The sequence below is a fragment of the Pinus tabuliformis genome, chromosome J (genome assembly GCF_031772625.1).
Source record: "Pinus tabuliformis cultivar Carrire ecotype Pingquan chromosome J, CPIR1, whole genome shotgun sequence".
In the NCBI taxonomy this organism is placed as follows: Eukaryota; Viridiplantae; Streptophyta; class Pinopsida; order Pinales; family Pinaceae; genus Pinus; species Pinus tabuliformis.
The window spans coordinates 1,333,129,566-1,333,153,080 of NC_142295.1; the positions used below are offsets into that span (position 1 = coordinate 1,333,129,566).

The window sequence follows — 23,515 nt, forward strand, 5'->3', positions numbered from 1 at the left end:
TTTGATGCTGGGTCGGAACCACTGGTTGTAACTCCTCCTGGATCTTTTCTTGTTTATCAATAAAAACTATTTGAGTTTTCCTCCATGCTTTTGTATCATTGATGCTAGTTACATTTGTATGGTTAACTTAAATCTGATCCTAGGTTGTTTATGAATATAGATCCATGTCTTTGTATAGTGCTCTACTTCTATGATCTTACAGGTACTTTGTGAAGCTGGGCATGCAAGGGAGCAGCTAGCTGGAGACCATCAAAGAAGAGAGGGATTGGATCAAAGGATTAGCGCAAGACACAGGTTGGTTCTTTCTATTCCTCTCTATCTATAATTCATAAAGGAAATACAAAAGTAGTTTTTCTCTGTTTTTTTCTAAGTTAGCTGTCACACCTTAGTGGGATAGAGTAGTTCTAAATAGACACTTTTCCCTGTAACACCACCGGTGGGATTATTATATCACTTTCTTTGCACTAAGGAATATGTGGTTGGTGCTCGATTGGCAGTGAGATGGTATGACCTTTAGGTATTTATAGTGTAGAAGTCATGTGTCTATGGTGCTACAATGGTAGTGATCCATGCATGTATGTCAAATATTTCCTCCTGCATACATGATTGCTTACTCTAGAAGCTTTGGATAGTGGAAGGAGATCCTCAACCATAAGGTGGAACCTCTATGTCCTAGTGGTCCGTGACTACGCGGGGATAATTGAATTTGCAACCGTCTGAGCCTAATGTTGTAATTTAAGTACATGGGCCATATTTCATGCTTGGTTCAACGAATTTGGAACACAAATTCAGGGTATTTATTTCTCTTTTGTCGTATGATTATTATATGTCTTTCTATATATGGGTAGAGCTCAATTCAATTTGTCGTATTTTTTATTTACGTAGGATTTTTGTACTCTAATTTTATTGTATGTTGAGTCTATGGTGGCTCTTGAGTGTCTATTCCCTCTAGTTTCCTCTCCTTGTCCCTCTGAGTTGGTTCAATCCGCAGTTTTTGACTCTCTATTATCTAGTCTTAACATCCCCAACCTCTTGCATCATGTGATGCTTTATATTTATAGGGCAGATATTAGGTGGTGCATCTCTAAGTTAGGAGTGTTCTCGTTAATTTACTTGTGGTGGCTTTGCTTGTCCTATCGTCGAAGGGCCTCATTCGATTTCCACGGGGCCGGTGTTAGTTATTTCTAGTCGAGTTGGTGGGGGCTCAAATGTCTTTTCTATTCTCTGTGTAATAGGATTTCAATGTTGCACCAAAGAATGTGTATTCATGGTAATGGGGGTGTTCACAACTAACAAGGTTGGCTACGTGCCTAGGAAGTGACTGCCATTTTTCATTCAATGAATTTTCATGACATTTACTAGTGATCCATCTACTAGAAACTTATGAATCTCATGATCGATAGGCATATTTAGATTCATAAATTATCGAGGAGGTTTCCAACTAATTTATTGACCCTAGTCACACTAAGGGAAGACATAACCAATACCTCCATTGCATTACCCTTCACTGGCAGATGAAGGCTCTTTTGGGCCGAGTCCTGAAAGAGATGCATGAGGATCATAGTGATATTATCTTGTCCTTGAATAAGATCCATAGGGTGAAACACTATCAATATTCCTTCTTGGAGTGATTGGATGCATCCCTAGTCCATCTGAAGAGTCATCTTCAATGCAAGCTTAAGGCCCTTGCTACAACTAGTATGACTATAGAAGATCTGGTTCTTGTGAATTATTCTGATTCTTGACTTCAATTTATGTTACTCTATACTTGTTTTGTTTTGTCATGTAGTCTTGTGGTGAATAGTTTTATGTTATGGTGGATTAGAGTTACTCTCTTTTGATTCTGATCTTTTTAAATTATCAACCAATAGATCCAATTTTTCTTTCAACAAATTGAGGTTGGTAATATACATACATACATACATATATATATATATATATATATATATATATATATATATATATATATATATATATATATATATATATCTATATATCTATATATATATATCTATATATATATATATATATATATATATATATATATATATATATATATATATATATATATATATATAGATATATATATCTATATATATATATATATATATATATATATATATATATATATATCTACATATATATATACATATATATATATATCTATGGCAAACTTCTCTCAACATCTGAGAACCAAAAATGCTTGGGTGAATTTCAACAAAGGCTTAAAATGGTGGATAAACACATGGAGTGGGATATGCAAATTGTTGGCTACAGTGCACTAGAAGGCGTGAACAATCACATGGAATACTTTCTTTGTGCATTCAAAATACCATTAGACAACAATGAAAATATTAATATAACAATTATTATTATATTTGTTATATATTGTTTTTTCATCATAAATAATTATATGATTATTATTATTTGGATTTTGATAATATTTACGATGATAGGTGTTTTCTACAGGGTTGGGGGTGGCAGACATTGTTCACCCCAGCCAATTGCAGGCCTTCATTTTCATCCTCCTTCCAATTATAAATTGACACATGACCAAAAGTGTTCCCCATAGATTTGATGGAACTCGTTTCAAAGCTCTATCAAGGCAGCATGGGAAGCAAGAGTGGAGAAGACAAATAGTGTACCGTAGGAAAATATTTTAGGCTTTGATATAGCAGAATTCAAATGAGGGTGAATACTTTCTAGTAAATAATAGACAAGAGCTCGACCAAACAACCCCCCGTATCCAAAAAATCCTCTCTAAAAAAGCTAAGTTGAGAGCTCCCCCCAGGGGAGAAGATAAGGTGATTTTGTATTTCACGAGCTTAAGTGAAATAGGGAAAACATTTGAAAATTGTTTCACAATGAAATTGATTCTTCGAGGTTTCATGGTTTTGGTTGATGAACATGATATTTCCATGCATTCTCCTTTTCCACAAGAATTACAAGATCTTTTGGGGAAGCCCATGTCAATGCATAGGTTGTTTATTGGGGTAAAATACATTCGTGAGGTTGAGGAAATTCAGAAACTACATGAAACAGTGGAGTCAGCTAAGTGTCTGGAATGTTTCCCAGTGCAGGCTCATTCCAAACCCTATGATGGTTACAACGACGTGAGGTTCATTCCTTAAAAAAATTGTGATGGAAACCACAAGATTTTTACAGAAGAGGAAGGCCAGGGAATTTTCATTAGGTATCAATGGTGTAATGAAAATAGGCTCATAAGGAGCCTTGTGTGTTGTTGAGGCTTCTTTGAAAACCTAAGCCTCCCAGAATTTATATATCCACACTACAACATTTTTAGATGAATGAAATGGGATTTCCTCTCACAGTTTGGTAATTTTCACGGCTTGTTCGGTCTCTCAAAGATTCTTAGCAATTTTCAGCTTTGGAGCATCAGAGTTTCCTATAGAGGAAAAATGATCCAAGGACCTTAGGATCCAAAGAACAAGCATCATTTTCAGGTTGGCTGCTTTATTAACCTTGCAATTATTTATCTTGAATATAGAAAAACATATTTGAATTTATAAGATTTTCTCTAGAATAGTTCAAGTGCTTTTGAATACCACTCTGCGAAATCCGAAAAAAGTACATTGTTTTTTTTTAGTATCAAGGGTTGTACAAGCTTTAGAAATGCATATTGGGTTTCTTTAGGGGCAGATTTGCAAGGTTTTTAATTGTTGTAATTATTTCCAGTGAATTCTTTAGTGGGCCATTTTCTCAAGAAGGAAACCCTTATATGTTTTGATAATTATTTTAATAAAAACATATTTGAAGAGAATAAATATTTTGTTTTCATGTGTGGAGATTGTTTTATTTGCTTCAACTAATTTTTTTATTTTTACCAGTTAAAAATTGCAGCAGTGCATTTTATTTTAGTAAGTTGTAATTTAGATTGATTTTTAGAAAGGAAATTACTCGGAAGTAATTTTCCTAAGTGCTGGGGTTAGGAAATTACGGATGTGGAGCTTGACTAGATCAAAATTTAAGCTCTTATTTTCAAAGATTTTAGATCTCCATTAAGACCCAATAATTTAGAGTTCTTCTTTCATTGATCCAATGTTTAAGGGAAGGAAAATTATCTATGATTGAAATCATTGCATTAACAAAACAACATAATATCATCCAAATTCAAATGGTATAAATGCAACAAAAGGTCATCAATTCCACTCTCAACAAAGGCTTATATTTCCTCTTCCAACAGTTGTATTTTCTCGAACACTAAATGAGGATACATTGAAATGTGATAATTATTGAAGCAACTCACTCATTTCCCCAGACCTATTTTAGAAGTATAATTGTGATGCATTAAAATTCAAAATCGATCCTCTTCCCTACTTCTTTGAGCACAACTACATAGAATCCCCCCTTGAAATATGTAACCAGTAGAATGGGAGCAACAATATGTAGGAAAGTTAATCTCTTAGTGTAACAAAATTATATGTCACTTATGGAATCAATGTTAGACAAGGGATAAAAATTATAAAGGAGACAAGCCTTTTTTGGGACCATAAGGGAGAAGGACCTGACATGTTTTACAATATTGAGCCAATTGAGTTGTTGATCTTTATTGCCCTCAATTGAGATTGCTCATAGAGATTTAAACCCTTTCTTATTTATCTGAATGATTTTATTGCTTCTCATATCAATTCCAAATATATGGGATAGTGCACTCATCTAAATGAGGGATATTCAAGATAGATTCATTAATACAAGCTCATGTACCACATCATAAATAAACATGCATCAAAATGTTAGTCATCTTTCAACCATATGCATAAATATCTCCCATAACCTCTCCATGAATTTTTCAACTGATTCCATGAAATCTTCATTCCTATGTTCTCTCATTGACCTCATATTTCATTGATAAATGTAGACATTATGTGTGCTCAACTTCATATAATTTAGATGTTATTAATCACAAATACAAGTTAATCTTACATCCCCTTCATAAATACTTGTAATTTCAATATTCAAGGGTGAATATGAAGGATTAACTCCTAGTTGTGATTAATATGTCTAAATTATATAAGTAGACCACACATAATGTCTATATATGAATGAAATATGAGGACAATGAGAGAAGTTAGGAATGAGGATTTCATGGAATCAATTGAAAGATTCATGGAGAGATTATGGGAGATAGTTATGCATATGGTTGAACTAAATTATGACATTGTTATAGTTACCTATTCTATATAAATGGGCCTATTGTACAGTTAAGACAATCAAAGGTATGAATGGTTGAATGGAATTTTCCCTGTGGGGTTTTCTTAAGTGTAAACGTCCCCTATCCTGTGCTTGATATATGTTTGAGTGTATTTGCTACTAAGTATTTAAACCAAACATACAATATATCACTAATAAAACTTTGATTAAACTATAACATGACTATAAAATATCCAACGGACCCTTATCTTTTACCAAATGCCCATGTACAATGGAATTTCTGTTAATTAGAGACTACAGACAAGAAAAAAAGAATGACCATGTTAATTCATCCTAAAGCTATGGCATACAACAAATGTTAATAAAAAGACTCAAAGATTTTCATATTTCTAATTTTGCATGGAAAGATATTTAGATTTTATTTTACCATTAGTTCCACTTCCACTGTTATTTTTTATATCATATATGATGATTTAAATCATTATTGAGATCCATCCCAACCAAAATCACATGCATTATGGACTTTGAAGTTGGATTCATTGTTGGAAAGTATAACTTCATCTTACAATATTCTACGATTTTTTATTATTGAGAACCTCATTGCAATTTCTATCCTCATAGAATCCTTGAACCATTGAAATTTAAGTATTTTCGTTTCGAGCTAAACCTTTTTTAACCATTTCTTTTAAGAGTTCTACTACCTATTCTCCATATTTTTTCTTGTAGAGCCCATGGATGAGGGCATTGTAAGTGAGAACAATGGGATTAAGACCTTTGGTTGACATTTCTTCCCATACCCAGAAAGCCTCCCGCATATTACCCCCTTTGTTGTAACCAGTAATAAGAGTGTTAGAGGTAACATGATTAGGTTCTATCCCCCTTCTACACATCTCTTGTAGAAGCACTAGGGCATCTTCTTATAGTCCAATCTGACCAAGCTCATGAATACGCATGTTGTAAGTAACACTTTCAACCAAATATATTTCTCGTCCATCTCATCTAGCAGCTTAAAGGTCTGTTCCAGGTTCCCTTTGTTGCAATGACCATCAATCATGGTATTGTATGTAATCACATCAGGAGTCACAAACTTTTCAGAAAATTTCTTGAACAACCAATCTGCATCCTCCATCTTACCTTCCTTGCAAAGTCCATAGATGAGAGAGGTGTATGTGACAGTAGTGGGAAGGATGTCTCTATTGAGAATTTCAACATGGAGTTTGTGCTCCTCCTCTATATCTCGTTCTTTGTAGTAATCATTAGTAATTATGTTGTAAGTTCAATACCACTAGGAACCAAGCCCATCTCAGACATTTATTTCAAAAGACCATTGAATTCCATAATTTATGTATGTATGAAAAGCCCATGAATAAGAGGATTATAGGTGAAAACACTAGGCCATAATCCTTTTTGGAGAATTGTGTCTCTCAGTTCAAAATCTTTTTGCATGTCACCCTTGTTGCAATACCCATCTATCAATGTATTGTAAATGAAATTATTTGGTGCCAAACCCTTTTCCAACATGTCGGGCAAAACCCTAGTTGCCTCTTCAACCCTCCCTTCCATCTTTACACAATCCACTGATAATCACACTATAACTAAAAACATCAGGAGAAATATTCTTCTCAGGCATTGCTGCCAGCAGCTCAAGACCAACTTCCACCTTACCTCTTTTGCAAAACCCGTCAATGATGATATCAAACAATATTACGATATTCATTCTACATTCCATTTCCTCCATGTCCTCCAAAACTTACTTTGCTTTCTTAAGTTTTCCTTCTTTGCACAAAGCACTGATCATTATGTTGAATGTGTAGATATTGGAAATGACCTTGCACCGAAGCATTTCAGCGTAAATCACCCAAAGAGTATCCATGTCATTGGCCCTCAATAGGGCACTGAGGAGGCTATTGCAGGTCTCTACTACAGGCAGAAATCCATAATTTCTTGTCAAACCAAAGATTTTGACTGCAATCTCAGTCATGCCGAATTGTGTCGAGGTCTTGATCAACAGATCAAATACCATAGGGGTGGAATTGCATACCTTGTAAGTGGCAATGAGGGTATCAAAATTTAGTTGTTCTAGTCCAAAATCAACATTTAGGACTCTCTGCAAAAGCTTTTGAGCAGAAGGATGCATCCTAGCCTTAGTGAGAATGTGTATGACAATACAAAAGGACTAAAGATCGAGATTTAGTTTCAGTTGACTTTCTACCCTATGGAGGAATTGAAGAGCCAATTTAGGGCATGTTTGGAGCCTTAGCAGAACTTGAACAACATGGTTCAAGCCAACTCTCGAACCCATTTCAAGGAGCTCATTCCAACTAAGTTCTAAGATGGTTGTGTGGATTTTTTCAATGATTTTTTTATCTTTTGAGCTAAGCCGAAGGCATGTGATGTTATCCTAATCTGGGGAGGTTTTGGGTTTAATGGTTGAAACAATTGCATTTTTTCCATAGGATAAAATTGTGATAATTTGGTGGACTTCTCAAATAGATGTGTATTTTGATCTTTTAAGTTAAGATAGAGGGTTGTGATGTATTCCCAAATTGGGGGTGGGGGAGCAGTGTTTGGGTTTATGGGTGGAAACAGTTGTACTTTTCCCCGAAGAGACAATTTGTGATAATTTGGTGGAATTCTCAAATGAGTGTAATTGACCTGTGCCTTCCTTTGTGGCTTCCATTGCCTGGGTATGATTGTATTGCTGCAACATATACTGGAGGTGATTGTTTTGGTCCCTCTTTATCTTTTCTTGAGATGCAACACATATACCTGAATCTGGAGGCATTCTCCTCATATATTTTAATTGATGTTTGTATAAGAAATAAATGACCCAATCTTCCATGCATTTTGCGTCTCTTTAATAGTTAAATTCAAACATATTATTTGTATGGTATTCTAATTATATTTTGAATTCAGAGAATTTTATGTATACACCTTACATTTCGTGATGTATCATGCAGAAATCACTATGTTCAATTTGATTGGGAGAATGAATTCTTGAAAACTATGTTTAAATCCTAATATTTTATTTTTACTTATGTTAATCAAGCCATCTATTTAAGAAACAAGGGAACCTGAATAACAAGTAAATCAATCCATCGAGTAAGTGGTTGTAACTATTTTGTTTCATTTTTATAATGTTTCTATTGATCATAATAGGGAGAGAGGAAATATTAGGATCATGCGATGTTTTTCTATGGGTTATTTTTTTGCACTGAAATAGTGCTCACACTACATTTGCTTAATTAAGGCAACAACATGTTGATGCTTATCTTATTAATTTTTTTCTTGAAATTCACCTTTTGGAATAGTATAATATTAGCAACCTTTGGGTTTTGCATTATACTAATCAACGGTGTAAATACATTTGATTTCTCTCCATTATTTCCTATATTTTAGTGAATTTATTTTTTTGAAAAATTTTAAGTTGTTGATTTTTTAGACTTTCTCGAGTTTCTCAGTTCCAAGTTTATACTTGCTAATATTTTCTTGATATTTCTAATGAGTTTATTTTTGAACCTTTGACAATATATTTCCTGAAAGGAAACATATCTACAACATTGGTTTTACTGCCTGAGGTCAACAAGCTCATAGTTTGTCCATAGTGTATTGTGTTGCTACAACCTTATATTTTTGTTGTTGTTGTATATACCTAAAAGAAGACAATGGTCTATCTGGTCTTCTTTGGATAAATGATCTTTAGTTATGATTTGTGGTTTTGAAAATCATGATATTTTGCATGACTATGGGGCTTAAGTCTCAAATACCATCCCCAAGCATCATTCCTTGTTATAATTCATTAGAGACTGGAATTTTTTGTGATCCTCATGCAATTTTTGTCAGTCCAAACTTACATTTATGAAGTGAGGGCTGAGTATTGGGTGAAAGCATGAAGATGGGTTAAACTTTCGGGCCAAATATGGCAATGAAATTTCAAGTTTTTCCTCTTTTATAGAATTGAAGTCCTCAAAATTCATATAAGCACCGTGAATTTTAATTTGGAGTAAAAATACAAATCGTGGAGAATTATTTTGTTGTCCTATCATATTTTTTGCAAAAATATTTAATGTCATATAATATGTCAATTTTCCATTAATGAAATTCTTGTCCTTGCAAATTTTCAAACATCTTAAGAGGTATGTGTGTGTTAACGTAATCTACAAGGAAATAGCTAAGTTTTTCATATTAAAAATTTATTTTTTATTCAAAAATATATATATTTTTATTATTTTTTGAAGTTGGCGAAGTAATACTTCAATTGCATTTTGCAGATACATGTGTTCATATAAGGTTTTTTTCAACTATTTAAATAAATTGAAAAACCAAAAGTACCATTTTTAAGAGGACTTGTAAAATAAGATAGTGGTATTTTTTGAATTTTTTTCATTGTGAATAGTTGATGATATATTTTTTTTCAACCTCTTTAAAACAGTTCAACACAATTTCAAGAATTATGTTTTAAAGAAATTAGATGGAAAAAATCAAATAAATTTGAAAATGTCAAACTCATATGCCAATGGATAGAGGATTCCTTCATGAATCCAATGTGATCAACTCCGCCAACTAAGGACGAATTTAACCCTAAGTCTCCTAGGGTACAAAATGGAGTTGTGTGAAATTTTGCAGAAGGGTTGTTGAAATTGTGGATTTTAGGACTTAAGAGGCTACGCTTGGTGCCTATAATTCAAATTCAAATAGCTTAATCAAGGGTTTCGTAAACCCTCGATTGAGCCATATATGTGATTAACAGGGGCTTGTAGGGGCCTCTATAAAAAAATTGAATGATCTAAAATTAAGCTTTTACCTCATTTTAAAATTCCAGATCTTATTATAATTTTTGTCATCATGTCATGTAAAAACCTTATTAAATTTAATACTAATATTAAAATATTAGTATTATTATTATTAAATTAAATGATGAAATGATATTATATAAAAATTTAATATTAATATATTTTAATGTTAATAATAAATTTATTAAAATTTTGGATTAATATAATATTATTAACTTTAATATAATATAAAATTTATTATATTATAATATATATAGTGAGCACAACCACATTAATAAATGTGGTTGATATACGCCATAGGCATCAACAAAAGAGTCATTAACACAAAAAGAGTCATACAAGCTAACTCAATATGTTAATTTTATTTAACCTATTTTTTTTTATAAATCTAACATAATAAAATATATAATATTTTTAAAATCTTGAAGTAATCATAACCTAAAGCTACCTTTAAAGAAATAAAACCTAAACAATTTCAATTGGAAGACATGAAGTACTCTATGTATCTTTGATGGATGTAGCTGGAACATTAATATTTTGGAAAATTTTAGATAATATTTCCATGGAAATTATTTTCCCTCTAGGTGAATGTACAACACACATTTGAAATCTTGCATTTTGAATATGTGTTATATAAAAAAAAATTGTTGTACAACATCAAAATTTAAAAAAAATAATAATTTAAACATAACTTTTGATTGTCAAAGTATTTTAAATTTTTTGAAATATAGAGTGAGAGAGTGGGAGATAAGGGTAAGAGAGAGAAAGGGGGACACAAAGATGGATAAAGGGAGAGGAGGAGAGAGTCTTTGAGAAAGAGAGGGAGCTCAAGAGATGAAGTCGGAGGAAAATCAAGAGATGGAGTTGGAGGAAAAGATAGGGAAGGAAGAAGTTCAAGACATATAGAGAGAGAAAGGTGGAGAGAGAGAGAGAGGGAGTGACAAGGCAGAGATGGAGAGAGAGAGAGAGAGAGTGACAAGGGAGAGATGGAGAGAGAGTGTGTATGTTTTGGGGTGAGATAGAAGAAAAATAATGAGTGATGAAGAGAAAGGGGAGAGAGAATTAGAGAGGGAGGGGGATAGTCAACAAAGTTGCAATACAAAGCTCGAGAGAGAGAGAGAGAGAGAGAGAGAGAGAGAGAGAGAGAGAGAGAGAGTGTGGTGTGGGGGAGAGATAGAGGGAGGTTGGAGAGAAGGGAAGAGACAGAGGACTTAAGAGGGAGGGAGAGAGAGAGAGATGGAGTTGGATGGGGAGAGAGAGATGTAAGAAGAAATACATATAGAGAGAGAAAGGTGGAGAGAGAGAGAGAGAGGGAGTGAAAAGGGAGATGGAGAGAGAGAGAGAGGGAGTGACAAGGGAGAGAGGATAGTAGGAGGGAAGAGATATAGAAGGGGAGACTGAGGGAGAGAAAAGGAAGAGAGAGGGAGAGGGAGAGGGAGAGGCAGAGGGAGAGGGAGAGGCAGAGGGAGAGGGAGGCATATATAGATAGATATGGAGAAACAATGTGTATGTTTGCGGGGTGATATAGAGAGATGAAGAAGGAGAGACAAAGGGAGATAGAGATATAGATGGAATGGGGAGAGAGGGAAGAAGAGATAGATAGGGGGAGGGAGGGAGAGATAGATATATATGAAGAGAGAGTGTGTGTATTTATGGGGGGTGAGATAGAGAGACAAAGAAGGAAAGATAGAGGGAGATATCGATATAGATGGGGGGGGGAGAGAAAGGGAAGAAAATTGTTTGCACTAGATGCCTTAATTTCATTGTACATATGTTTATTTCTAATTCTATTTGATTTCTTGCAAATTAGATGAATTGATTTATGTGTTGATGTTAATTTTAATTATATTTCATTCCTTGCATTAGATGCATTCATTTCATTAAAGATGTTAATTTATAATATGGTTTGATTGATCTTGCATTAGATGCATTGATTTTAGTGTAGATGTTGATTCCTAATCATGTTTGATTGCTAGCACTAGATGTGTTGATTTCAGTGTAGATGTTGATTTGTAATCCTATTTGATTTCTTGCAGCATTAGATGAATTGATTTCAATGTAGATGTTGATTTGTAATCCTATTTGATTGTTTGCATTAGATGCATTGATTTTAGTGTGGATGTTGATTTCTCATCCTATTTGATTGCTTGAATTAGATGCATTGGTTTTAGTGAAGTTGTTGATTTCTAATAAATGATGTAACTAGATATATGGTGTACATAAATTTCAAGGTAATTAGTTTAACATTGTCCATTGATTTCAGTGTAAGCACAAAAATGTTTGGTATATGTTTTTTCTTGCATATTGCATATAGACTTTTTTTTTTTTTTAATTATTATTATTATTATTATTTTATTTTATTTTATTTATTAATTCTATATTATGAATTTTACAACATTTGTTTAGGAAAATCCCATCAATTAATTGACTTGGACACATGAGGATTCACTACAGAATTCTCACTATATGTGCACTGCGAAATTCAAATTCTCAAACTAAAACCCCAAGATCTCTCTCTCTCTATGTGTGTGTGCAGCTTTAGATATAAGACAATGCCTATAACACTTTTGGTTTCTCGGGAAAGATAAAGAAAGGAGCAAAGAAATCCAAAATTATCAAGGATTGACAACCACTCTATCAAGTGGCCCTAACAGTTAAGAACATGTTTTTTGCTTTGGAAATCACAAGTTTGAATCCAATGGGGCATAGTGGAGAGTATGGTATGTACATGTCCATAGACTAATCAATCAACTTATCACTACAAAGAGGCGATATATTTTCCCATAAACAAAGGAGGTTCATCCATCAATTTGATGTCTGACTAGGCCTTTACTTTAAAATTATATTATTAGTATAGTTATTCATGTCATTGTTGTCTGAATAAGCCTTGATTCTAAATTATATTATTATTATAATTTTTATTTGAATATTTATGATGCCTTTAAAAAAGAATAGACTAAAATTGGGCTTATTGCCCCTTTGTCCCAAAGTCAAGGGTTTTGAAACTAGAACACTGGAGCAGCTATCTCAATATACAAGACAAGATTAGCCTCTCTTTATAAAGAGAAGAATAAAAGAAAGAAATTACCAGTTTACAACAAAGTTTCTACAATAAGTATAGAGCATACAACTTATATGCAGTGAAAAACCCTCTAAAGTGAGGTAGTCTAAAGGAATAGTCATCACCAATCTGGTGAAGTGGTCCAAAGTCATCACCAATCTAGTGGATATCACCGTAGAATATGCATCTTTAGGTACTCCAAATGCAATCCCCCAATGTGGCACATGGAGATATGCGGCTCCAAAATAAATGCCAAATGCTCTCAATTAGACTGCAATGCGAGCAAGCCTCATATGTGACCCCATCAATGAAAACCTCAATCCATAGATATATTTAAATTCTCAAACTAAAACCACAAGCTCTCTATGGTATCTATGAAGATTAATGAATGCACATACATCTATTAAAAAAAAAGTAAAAGCAATGGCATTGCCACCATGTGGCTCTTGTTATTAAAGAAAATACAAAAGCAATGACATTGCCACCATGTGGCTTATGTTAAAATTTAGTTATATACTTTTTAAATTTTTATTTATGAGCCTAGGTCCATCTTAACTCCTATCTACCAAGGGTTGAGAGGGATCAAATCTTTTTTCACTCTAAAAGAAGTTTGCACCTCAAGAGATTTGATCCCTCATGACCCTTGGTAATTCAAAGTTAAGATGAATCTAGGCTGGTTTAATTATTAGTAATTGACAATTATAAATATTTGTTTTATTTTATTTTTAATTTTAATTTTATGCAATTTGAACTAGTCAAAATGTTTTAATTAATAATAATAATTATTTTTATAAATATTTTGTTTATTTTTTAATTGTATTTTACGTTTATTTTTATTGCTATCTAATTTCACTGAGTCAAAAATTTTACATAACATAACATCAACTTAGATCCATCTTACTTTGGGATCCTTAAGAGGGATATAGAGCGGTTTAATTTCTCCCTTTAAATAGGCTACATTCCACATGAATACCATGGGTTCTCAATACCATGGGTCAATACCATGAGCCTTTTTTTTTACCAAGTTAAAATGTTTAAATTACACTACATTAATCTTTTTATTTAATTTTATATTGTTAGATTTTATTTAATTTTTATTTTTATGTAATTTGACTTAGTCAAAATGTTAAACATTACATTACATTATAACATGGCTACCACATTGGATGCATTACATCTATCTTTATAATTTTATAATTTTTTAAATTTTATTTTATTTTTATTTTTATGTATTTTGACTTAGTCAAAATGTTAAACATTACATTACAACATCGCTACCATACTGGGCTGAGAGCGCCTCTCAACGCAATAACTTTACAAAAAGAATATGTATCTCGCCACAAAATATATTTTTAAATAAAAAACTTTAAAAATTGTTATAATATATTATTTTAATAATTTTAAAAATATATTTAAATATATAAATAAATTTAAAACTCTAAAATTTATTTTTAAAAAATTAATCAATATACAATTAATAAATTAGATATATCATTTAAATTTTATTAAAACTCATTTTAAAATATACAATAAAAAAATAAAACATTTTTTTAATAAAATTTAAATAAAAATTCATTAAAAATATACAATAAATATTGATAAAACATAAAACATTTAAAAATAAAATAAGCAAAATAAAAAACCTAAAACATTTAGAATAAGGTGACTCAACACATTTGTCATGATATATATTGGTGGCCTGTTATATGGCCATCGTAACCTTATTAGTCCCTATAGTAATCGTTTTCTGTTGCATATTACTTTCCATACAAAAACCAATGAACCTATCTTCAGTTTTAACCAATGTTAGTGAAGTCATTTTTCCTTTTGATGAATCCATAAATTCATTATCTTAAAATCTATGAATTCATCATCTTATTTGGCCTCATACCCGAGCAAAAGCTAAGCTAAGTAAATATCTCATATCCAAACAAAAACTAAGGTAAATATAAGTAATGAAAATATAAGTAATGAGAGACAATTTAAAATTAAAATAAACTAATGCTATTTTAACTTAGTATTAATTCTCAAACATCTTATGCTGAGAAAACTATGGCCTGTAAAGTTGCATCTGTTCAAAAACAATGCCCATTGCTTTTGAACCTGTACACTGCCACCCCCTTTCATGACTTTTGTCTATTTATAACAGGTGTCATACACTTTCCAGTGTTTTCATTGTGGTTCATGAGCCCTCTATCACAAATTCCAGTGTTTTCATTGTGGTTCATGAGCCCTCTATCACAAAGGGCAAGAAAATAAGAACACCACAATGCAGAGTAGATTGATGTAAAGTAGATGGAGTAGCAAGACAACTTACTAGAGCAGCAACATCTCTTTCATCCTTCCTCTCTATGGTGCCTTTCTTTCACTCTTCCTATGTGTGTTTCCTTGCTTGCACCTTTCTAGTAGGGAATGAAAATCCTCCACGGTTATTTTTATTTATAGCGACGAGAGTGCATTTCGTTTTAATGTCTCATCATTATTAAATACAAGAATAAGCCCAGGAACCCTCACACAAGAGGATTAGGATAGGCAAGTCACTGAAAATGACATTTATTGTGGTCCAAAACCGTCATCACACGCTTTTTCCCAAATACTGAGAAGAGATGTCCAACTCTTAGAAATGAATATCTTCTACCAGGTAAACCATTATTGTTTTAGAACGTTCTTATAAGCTTCAAGCATTTAAAACTTGTTCTGCACCTAATGAATTTATGATACCTTGGATGTTGGGGTTTACAAGAAGTGTTGGATTCAGTAATATGCCAACCTAAAATATTTGACTTTTGTCTTCGTAACCATGGGTTTGATATATTTTGAACCTTATTTCTTTTGTACATTGCAAGTTTCAGAGTTCAAAACAAAGTCTTATCAGGGCAGCCCTATTTTAAAAAAGTTGAGACAAATGTGCAGGGCACTAGTAAACCAGCTCACCACAATGTACTCCAGGATGAGAATGGCTTCACCTCTAATGATATTCAGCCATTGACTAATGACTTGTGCTTCGCGTAAGGATTGCTATTTAATATGGCTGAGATGGTCACTTCTATTTCAGAGTGTTTTTCATAGTGAATGCACTTTTATTGAAGCATTTTTTAATGTAAAAGTCTGATGGAATTATCATGGTTTACATTCTTTCTTTTAAAATTCTTAATTTGATAGCTATTTCGTGATGGCATTGCTATGGTTGACTTTATTTCTTTTAAAATTCTAGTTTGCTAGCTATTTCTTAACATGAGTTTTTTTTGTGTGTTGAATCAACGGAAGCATGTTCTTATATGCGGTAATGCTCAAGTGTCTTTTTTGATAGATATATGAAATTTTATATTTTCTAATTCCCATAATATTTTTGCAATTCCTGCATTATATTACACCCACTTAGCTGCGTGCTCACGCGTGGCTTGATTCAAGGAGCAATTCTGAGAGTGGGTATTTCCATGGAAGAAGCGTCTCCGACATGAGTACTGACTCACGGAGTCAATTCTATCTGGGCCATTTATGAAGCCATTGCTTCCTATACATGGCTACATTAAGAACTTATATAATCTAGCATTATTTTTATACAAACATTTAGGCATTTTTGTTGAAACTCACAAAGTGAGCTTAATCATTTCCTTTCTAGATGTTATAATTTACAGATTGGTTGAGCCACATATTTAATAGTGAATCTGTCCACTGTCATTTATTTTTCACTAACACTCAATGACTCTTGTCGACTCCCCACCGACTGATATTGATGACTCGTCATCATATAAATAGTCACGGACGGCGTGATTAATATTCTAACACCTCCCCTTAATCACGACGACCTAAACTTTAAAGTGCTTGTTGGTCTCAGTCTCAGCTAGGGCTTACAACAGTACATAAAAAAACTTGATAAGGGGGCTTTCATTTTTGTTATTGGTTTCACACAACTTCATTTAGGACTCCCCAAAGCAATCCATTTCCACGCTTACATTGGCAGCCTTGCTGGATGTAATTATACTAGTCAGTGCTCCAATAGCTGGTTTCTCTCTCTGTGATCTATGCCACACAATGTCACGATCGGCACAGCCCTTTTTAGCAGACACTTGGTTGCAGACACTCCTATTTGCCAACACTCCATTGGAAACTCTCTGAAATCTACGCCGCACAGGTGTTACAGTCAGCGCAACCTTCTTCAATAGACACTCAAGGTTAGACACTCCTATCTGCCAACACTCCACTGGAAACTCTCTACGCCACATAGGCGTCACAGTCGACACAACCTTCTTCAGCGAAAACTCGGTTGCAAACACTTCTATTTGCCAACACTCCACTAGAAACTCTCTACGCCACACAAGAATCATGATCGGCACAACCTTCTTCAGCAGACACTCAATTGCAGACACTCCTATCTACCAACACTCCACTAGAAACTCCTAAGCCACATAGCTGTCACAGTTCACACAACCTTCTTCAATGGACACTCCTATCTGCCAACACTCCACTGGAAACTATCCACCACAGTGGTTGTCACAAAACAACACCCAACACAATTTCTAGGTTTGGCCCTTAGCTCTTAGCTCTCAAGAAATCCATCGCTTGTTTATTTCCATGTTGATTTCAAGTCAGCGACAACAAGTATGCAACTCCATGCTGGTGATTCACGTCTAGTTCACCAATGCACAAGTTTGTTCCACGAGTGTGCATGGGTTTCCTTTCCTCCATACAAGCACATACCTTACACTATACAAGACTTATTAGCAGGAAACACAATGCTCTCCAAACGCCTCAAATATACATCGCTCTAACACAGGCAACAATGTCATAAACTGATCAACAATTCCTTACATCCATCTTCAACAAATATCGGGATCCACACTCCACGTCTCTAGTCAATGCACATCCCAACTCTAAAACATAGGGTTATTCCTCCTCCAACAAATATGTGCTCAAATCCCATAGGGTACGCACAGGCTACTTGTTGACCACTTCACAATTGAAGTCAAATTGTGCACCACTCATGTTGAAGGCACACATCGAACCACATAATAACGAGACCTCTAAGCCTCCAATCTTCTGGTCTCGTACAACGCAAACAAAACTCCACTCCACATAGCAGAGGTACCATGCTTCTCCACCCAACGTTTAATGCCTATGCAAAACCACATACAGATTCCTCTCAAGTGCTTATAACAGCACTGCAATCCATTGCCAACAACCAACAATCGACACTTCTGAACAACAAGCTCTCCTTCTTCACAACTCGATCCCATGCGCAATGGGCTTTCTCACATTAGCTCCACATGTCCTTGGCTTTCTTACTGTCAGCAACCACTCACTACTACCCTCTATTATGCTTCACCTACATCAAGTTTCACAAGCCAACACGTTTACCAAACACCAATCTGCAGTGGCCTTCAATTAGAAGGAAACACTCGTCTACAATCAGCTTTCACTCAGTGAGTCCACAACTCAGTGGTAGTGGGTTCCTTCAACTCACAATTTTTCAATAGTCTTCCACGACTATACACGCAGTAGGTTCAAAAATGACTCTATAATGCGCTCAATCCACAACAGCATAACACTTGAGCAATGAAAGGCTCAACACCTCTTCCGCTCGACTTCCTCAGGCTCACTCGATAGCCAACAAGAAGGAAACTATCAACAAACTTCACCAAAGGTCAGTGGACTTCCTTAGACTACCACCAGACTTTCAACGCTATGATTTAATAGAGCTCAACACACATAATACAATGCCTCCAGGGAGCAGGGTGACAGATCGACTCTCCAACGTCCTATTAAACTAGCACCAACATCAACACAACAGGAACCAAAAAAAGGAATGCCACTCTACATTGGCCGCTTCTCCAAACAATGACTTTCTTCTCCTCTAGTATAGTGAAGAAAATTTGTGATAGGTTAATCTGGTAATGCAATATAAATCAAAGCAGAATACTATAACCCACTTCTACTATCAATTTGTGGAAGCTTAAAGATCGAGCTGAACAATATAACCAGAAGAAGAAGAATCAATGGCACAATACACATGAAAATACTTTGGGAAAAGTCTCAGATAAAAAACTCCACACTATTGTATTATCATAAATGGTGGAAATACATAGGAATTATACAAAGCCTTAGCTCTCACAGCTAGCTAGCTCTCAGTACAATCCTCACAGATGCTCACAGGAAATCTTGGCTTCTCTCCAGCCTTCCTCTCTACCCTCCAAGCTCCTATTTCCTTTCATTGTTCCTTGTGGATGATTAGCCTATTACCAAGTGGAAAAACAAGCCTTCAAAATTGCGCAATCCTCAATGATAAACCCTTGACTGCATGCATGAGTTTTCTCCATTAGAAAACACACACCACTGATAGTACACTGTCCTTGAACATTAATCTCAACTGGGTCTTTCTCAGAATAGACATGCATGAGTTTCTGATGAGGGAATCTTCAGTTAACTAGAGTAGCACTAGTTGAGTGCATTAATGCATCAACTGAATGTTAACTCACTAATAGTTCCTCAAACAGTTTGGAACTAATTTAACTGGACTTAACTCAGTAAACTGAGTTAACTAATTACAATTCAAACATAACTCAATCATATCTCCTTAATTTAGGGGATAACTCTTGCATGACTTCAGAAAGACTTCTAACTTGAATTTCTCCAACTAATTAATTTAATATTAATTAATTAATTATTTCCAAGTAGCTGTTAAGACTAAATTCAATTTTAATTCACAATTTAATTCAAGGACAAATTAAATTGGAATATTCTTGTTGCCATATTTCAACATATAGCAGTTCAACAACGCTTATAGACGGTGCTCAACGCATCAGCTCAATGGCTCCTCTGACCACTGAATCACAGTTCAGCACAACAATTCTCTTGACTCTGCAACAACACCTCCACACCTTGTTCGACCCACTATAGGTCACGCTACCTCAACAAACCTCCAGTCGGCCTTCAGTGCTCCACTGCACACTATGCATTCTTTTGCAAGCAAAACCTATCAACTTCGACCACATATTGAATGGGAAGTAGAATTTCTACCACTATCCAACATGCAGCTTGACCACTCATGCGGCTTGATCCAACAATTCACCACCCTCACAATTTTTTTCCCGCTAGTTCATGATCACAGCTGCAACGATCAACACACTACTGCACTCAAATTCTCTAGATCTTTCCCTTTGGCTCTCTTCCGCGACAATCCCATGACTTCCTTAGACTGTTGCGATACCTTCACATCACCGAGCCTTCACATGGCTCTGATACCATGTTGAAACTCACAAAGTGAGCTTAATCATTGCATTTCTAGATGTTATAAGTTATACACTGGTTGAGCCGCAGATTCAATAGTGAATCTACTAAATGTCATTTATTTTTCACTAACACTCACCGACTCTTGTCGACTCCCCGTCGACTGACATTGATGACTCATCGTCATATAAACAATCACGGACGGTGTGATTATTATTCTAACATGATTCAGGGAGAAATTCTGAGAGTGGGTTCGTCATATAAACAGTGACGGACGGCGTGATTATTATTCTAACATGATTCAATGAGCAATTATGAGAGTGGGTCTTTCCATGGAAGAAGCGCCTCCAACACAAGTATTGGCTCAGGAAGTCAATTCTATCTGGGCCATTTATGAAGCCATTGACTCCTATATTTGGATGCTTTGTAAACTTTGTTAGCTCAACTTTGTACTTTGTAATTTTGAAGAATTTGAATAAAGCTTTGAAGTTCCCAACATGGAAGGAGATGTGAAGTAGGATATGTCATGGAGCATATTAGAATGTAAGGTAGAGTAGATTTTATTTTGTAGTTTTGCTTTGATTTCATTCAAGTATGTCATTTTATTTTTATGATTGTTTTCAAGTTTAATAGTTTAGATTTTCCATTCATGCAAGTTTAATTCATGCAAGTGTGTTCAACCGGTTGATTGTAGATTTATCTAATTGTGTAATCTATGCTTAGCAAAATAGTCCAAGAAAGTATTTTCCAATTGGTGCTTGGAGCATTAGAGCACACAGTAGATTAGTTTTCCTTTACATGTTTTGTATTTAATTTTGTTGCAATTTCATTTTCAGTTTTAGAACAATGAAGTATTGAATCCCTCCAAATGCTATCACAAGGAGGTAGTTCCCCCAAAATTGTATAGCGGAGTGATAAAACACTTCATTTAGCTGTTATAGTAGATTAGTTGCAATTTCACTTTCAGTCTTAGTCTTTCATTTAAGTTTGTTGCAATTTCATTTTCAGTTTTAGAACAATGAAGTATTGGATCCCTCCAAATGTTATCACAAGGAGGTAGTTCTCCCAAAATTGTATAGTGGAGTGATAAAACACTTTATTTAGCTGTTATCATTTTTGCTTTCATTTCATATACATTTTGCCGGCTTAGATTAATCTAACTATTCAAAGTTTTGATTTTTTTTTATCTAATGTTCATTTCCCTACCTTATTTAGAAATTAGATTTTAAAATTAAAAGTCATTGGATTTAGTTGTCCATTAACATTTAGAGATTTTCATCTAGAAGCATAGCTTTTCTTTCTTAGATTAATTTCCTTAAGCATAAGAAACAAAACCCCCAAAAACAACATAAACTATAAACAACGAAGTAAGAAAAAATGTTAACTAAGCACATATAATGAAACCACACTTCATCAGTTTACGATACCCGGATTGATAATTTATGTAGAGCAATTTAGGACACTAAATTGACTAGATAGTGCTACCTTCATATAGTCACATGGCTGGACCACTAGTGTATGGCTTCAAGTGACTGCCGCTCACCTTTCCTCGGAAGGGATCTCCATTCAATTTCACCAACTGTACCACGCCTCCATCGGTAATCTCTTTAATGACATAGGGCCCTAACCAGTGCATTCTGAATTTCCCTGGAAATTTATCAAACTTGTTGTCATATAACAAAACCATGTCATTTACCTTAAAGGTGCATAGCTTAATGCGTCGATCATGCCATGATTTTTCACGCTGCTTTTGGACTTGTTGGTGAAATCCAGCTAGAAATCTTTCTTCCTCAAGCTCAACCAGCTGCGCCAACCTGTCTTCCAGGGTTCTGCGATTTGTCATACCCGTGAGTGCCACTATGTGCATACTAGGCACAATGTATTCCATGGGCATTACTACTTCAACACCATTTACAAGCCTAAAGGGTGTTTTTCTAGTCAACTTCTTGCATGTCATCTGATAGGCCCATAGTACTATGGGTATGCGTAGGTCCCAATCACTTCGCTGAGTGTTGCAAACCTTGGTCAGCACGTTCTACAACACTTTACTGAATGCTTCCACCGTCCCATTAGCTTGTGGATGATAAGGCGTGCTCTTCTGGTGATATACCTGAAATTCCTCTATCAGCGCACTGATCGTCTCATTCAGAAAGTGTGTACCATGATCACTCATCAAAATATTTGGACAACCAAATCGCGTTAGTACATACTCAAAGAGGAACTTTGCAGTAGTCGCACTTGTGCAATCCTTCACAGGCTGTGCCTCCACCCATCAAGTCAAATACTCTGTCGCGGTGATAATGTACCTCGCTCCCGTCTTCTTCCCTTGGGGCTGAATGGGTCCCACAAAATCTATCGCCCATTTTTCAAAGGGTTGTAACATATTTTGTGGATTCAGAGGTAGCTAATCCCTCCACGATGGCCTACTATTCCTTTGACACACATCACACGCTTTGCAGTATGCTTTTGAATCTTGATGGAGGGTTGGCCACCATAACCCTGCGTGTAGAATCTTTTGCGCGGTCGCTCTCCTTGCATAATGTCCTCCCACGGCGCCCCCATGAGCGTCCATGAGGATACTGCTCCTTTCAAACTCCAGTACATATCGTCACAATATCTCATTAGACCCCATTTTGTACAGATGCCCAGCAATGACAGAAAAGCCTGTCATGCGCGCCACTAACTCCTTCTATTGGATGGTGTATCCTTTAGGGGCAGTTCTTGTTGTTAGGAAGTGTATGATATCTTCAAAATGACCATCCGTGATGCGTACTACAAATAGCTTTGCGTCAGGCAATCCCTCCTCCAGATTAGTGGGCTCTTCCTCTGTTTCGATGCTCGATAGATGGTTTGGTCCCGCGTTCATTCATCTAGGTTTCACAATACCTTAAAAATCATACTCCTAGAACAATAACAACCACCTGCAGATTCTCCCCCCCAACACAGGCTTATTGACCAGGTATTTCAACACAGAATGATCCATATACATCTTAAAATGGCCACCCAGCAAATCGTGTCTAAACTTCTGGAGTGCGTATACAATGGCTAACCCTTCGCGCTCGGTGGTGGAATAGTTCTTCTCTGCTTTGGATAACCTTTTGCTTGCGAACGCTATAGGATGGTCCAAATCTCCTTCGCCAGCTTGTGTCAATACTGCTCCCAACACTATACATGACGCGTTGACATGTACATGAAACTCCTTCTTCCAACCTGGGAAGACTAGTATTGGCGCGGCGACCATATTTTCTTTCAATACATCCAA

The 23,515-nt window shown here is 35.0% G+C and overlaps 2 pseudogenes; one reads left to right on the forward strand and one right to left on the reverse strand.

Moving 5' to 3' along the window:
- Positions 1-2,577: 2,577 nt before the first annotated feature.
- Positions 2,578-3,245, forward strand: LOC149232270 (uncharacterized protein At5g39865-like; annotated as a pseudogene).
- Positions 3,246-5,873: 2,628 nt separating this feature from the next.
- LOC149232271 (uncharacterized) lies at positions 5,874-17,354 on the reverse strand (annotated as a pseudogene).
- Between the last annotated feature and the right edge of the window lie 6,161 nt (positions 17,355-23,515).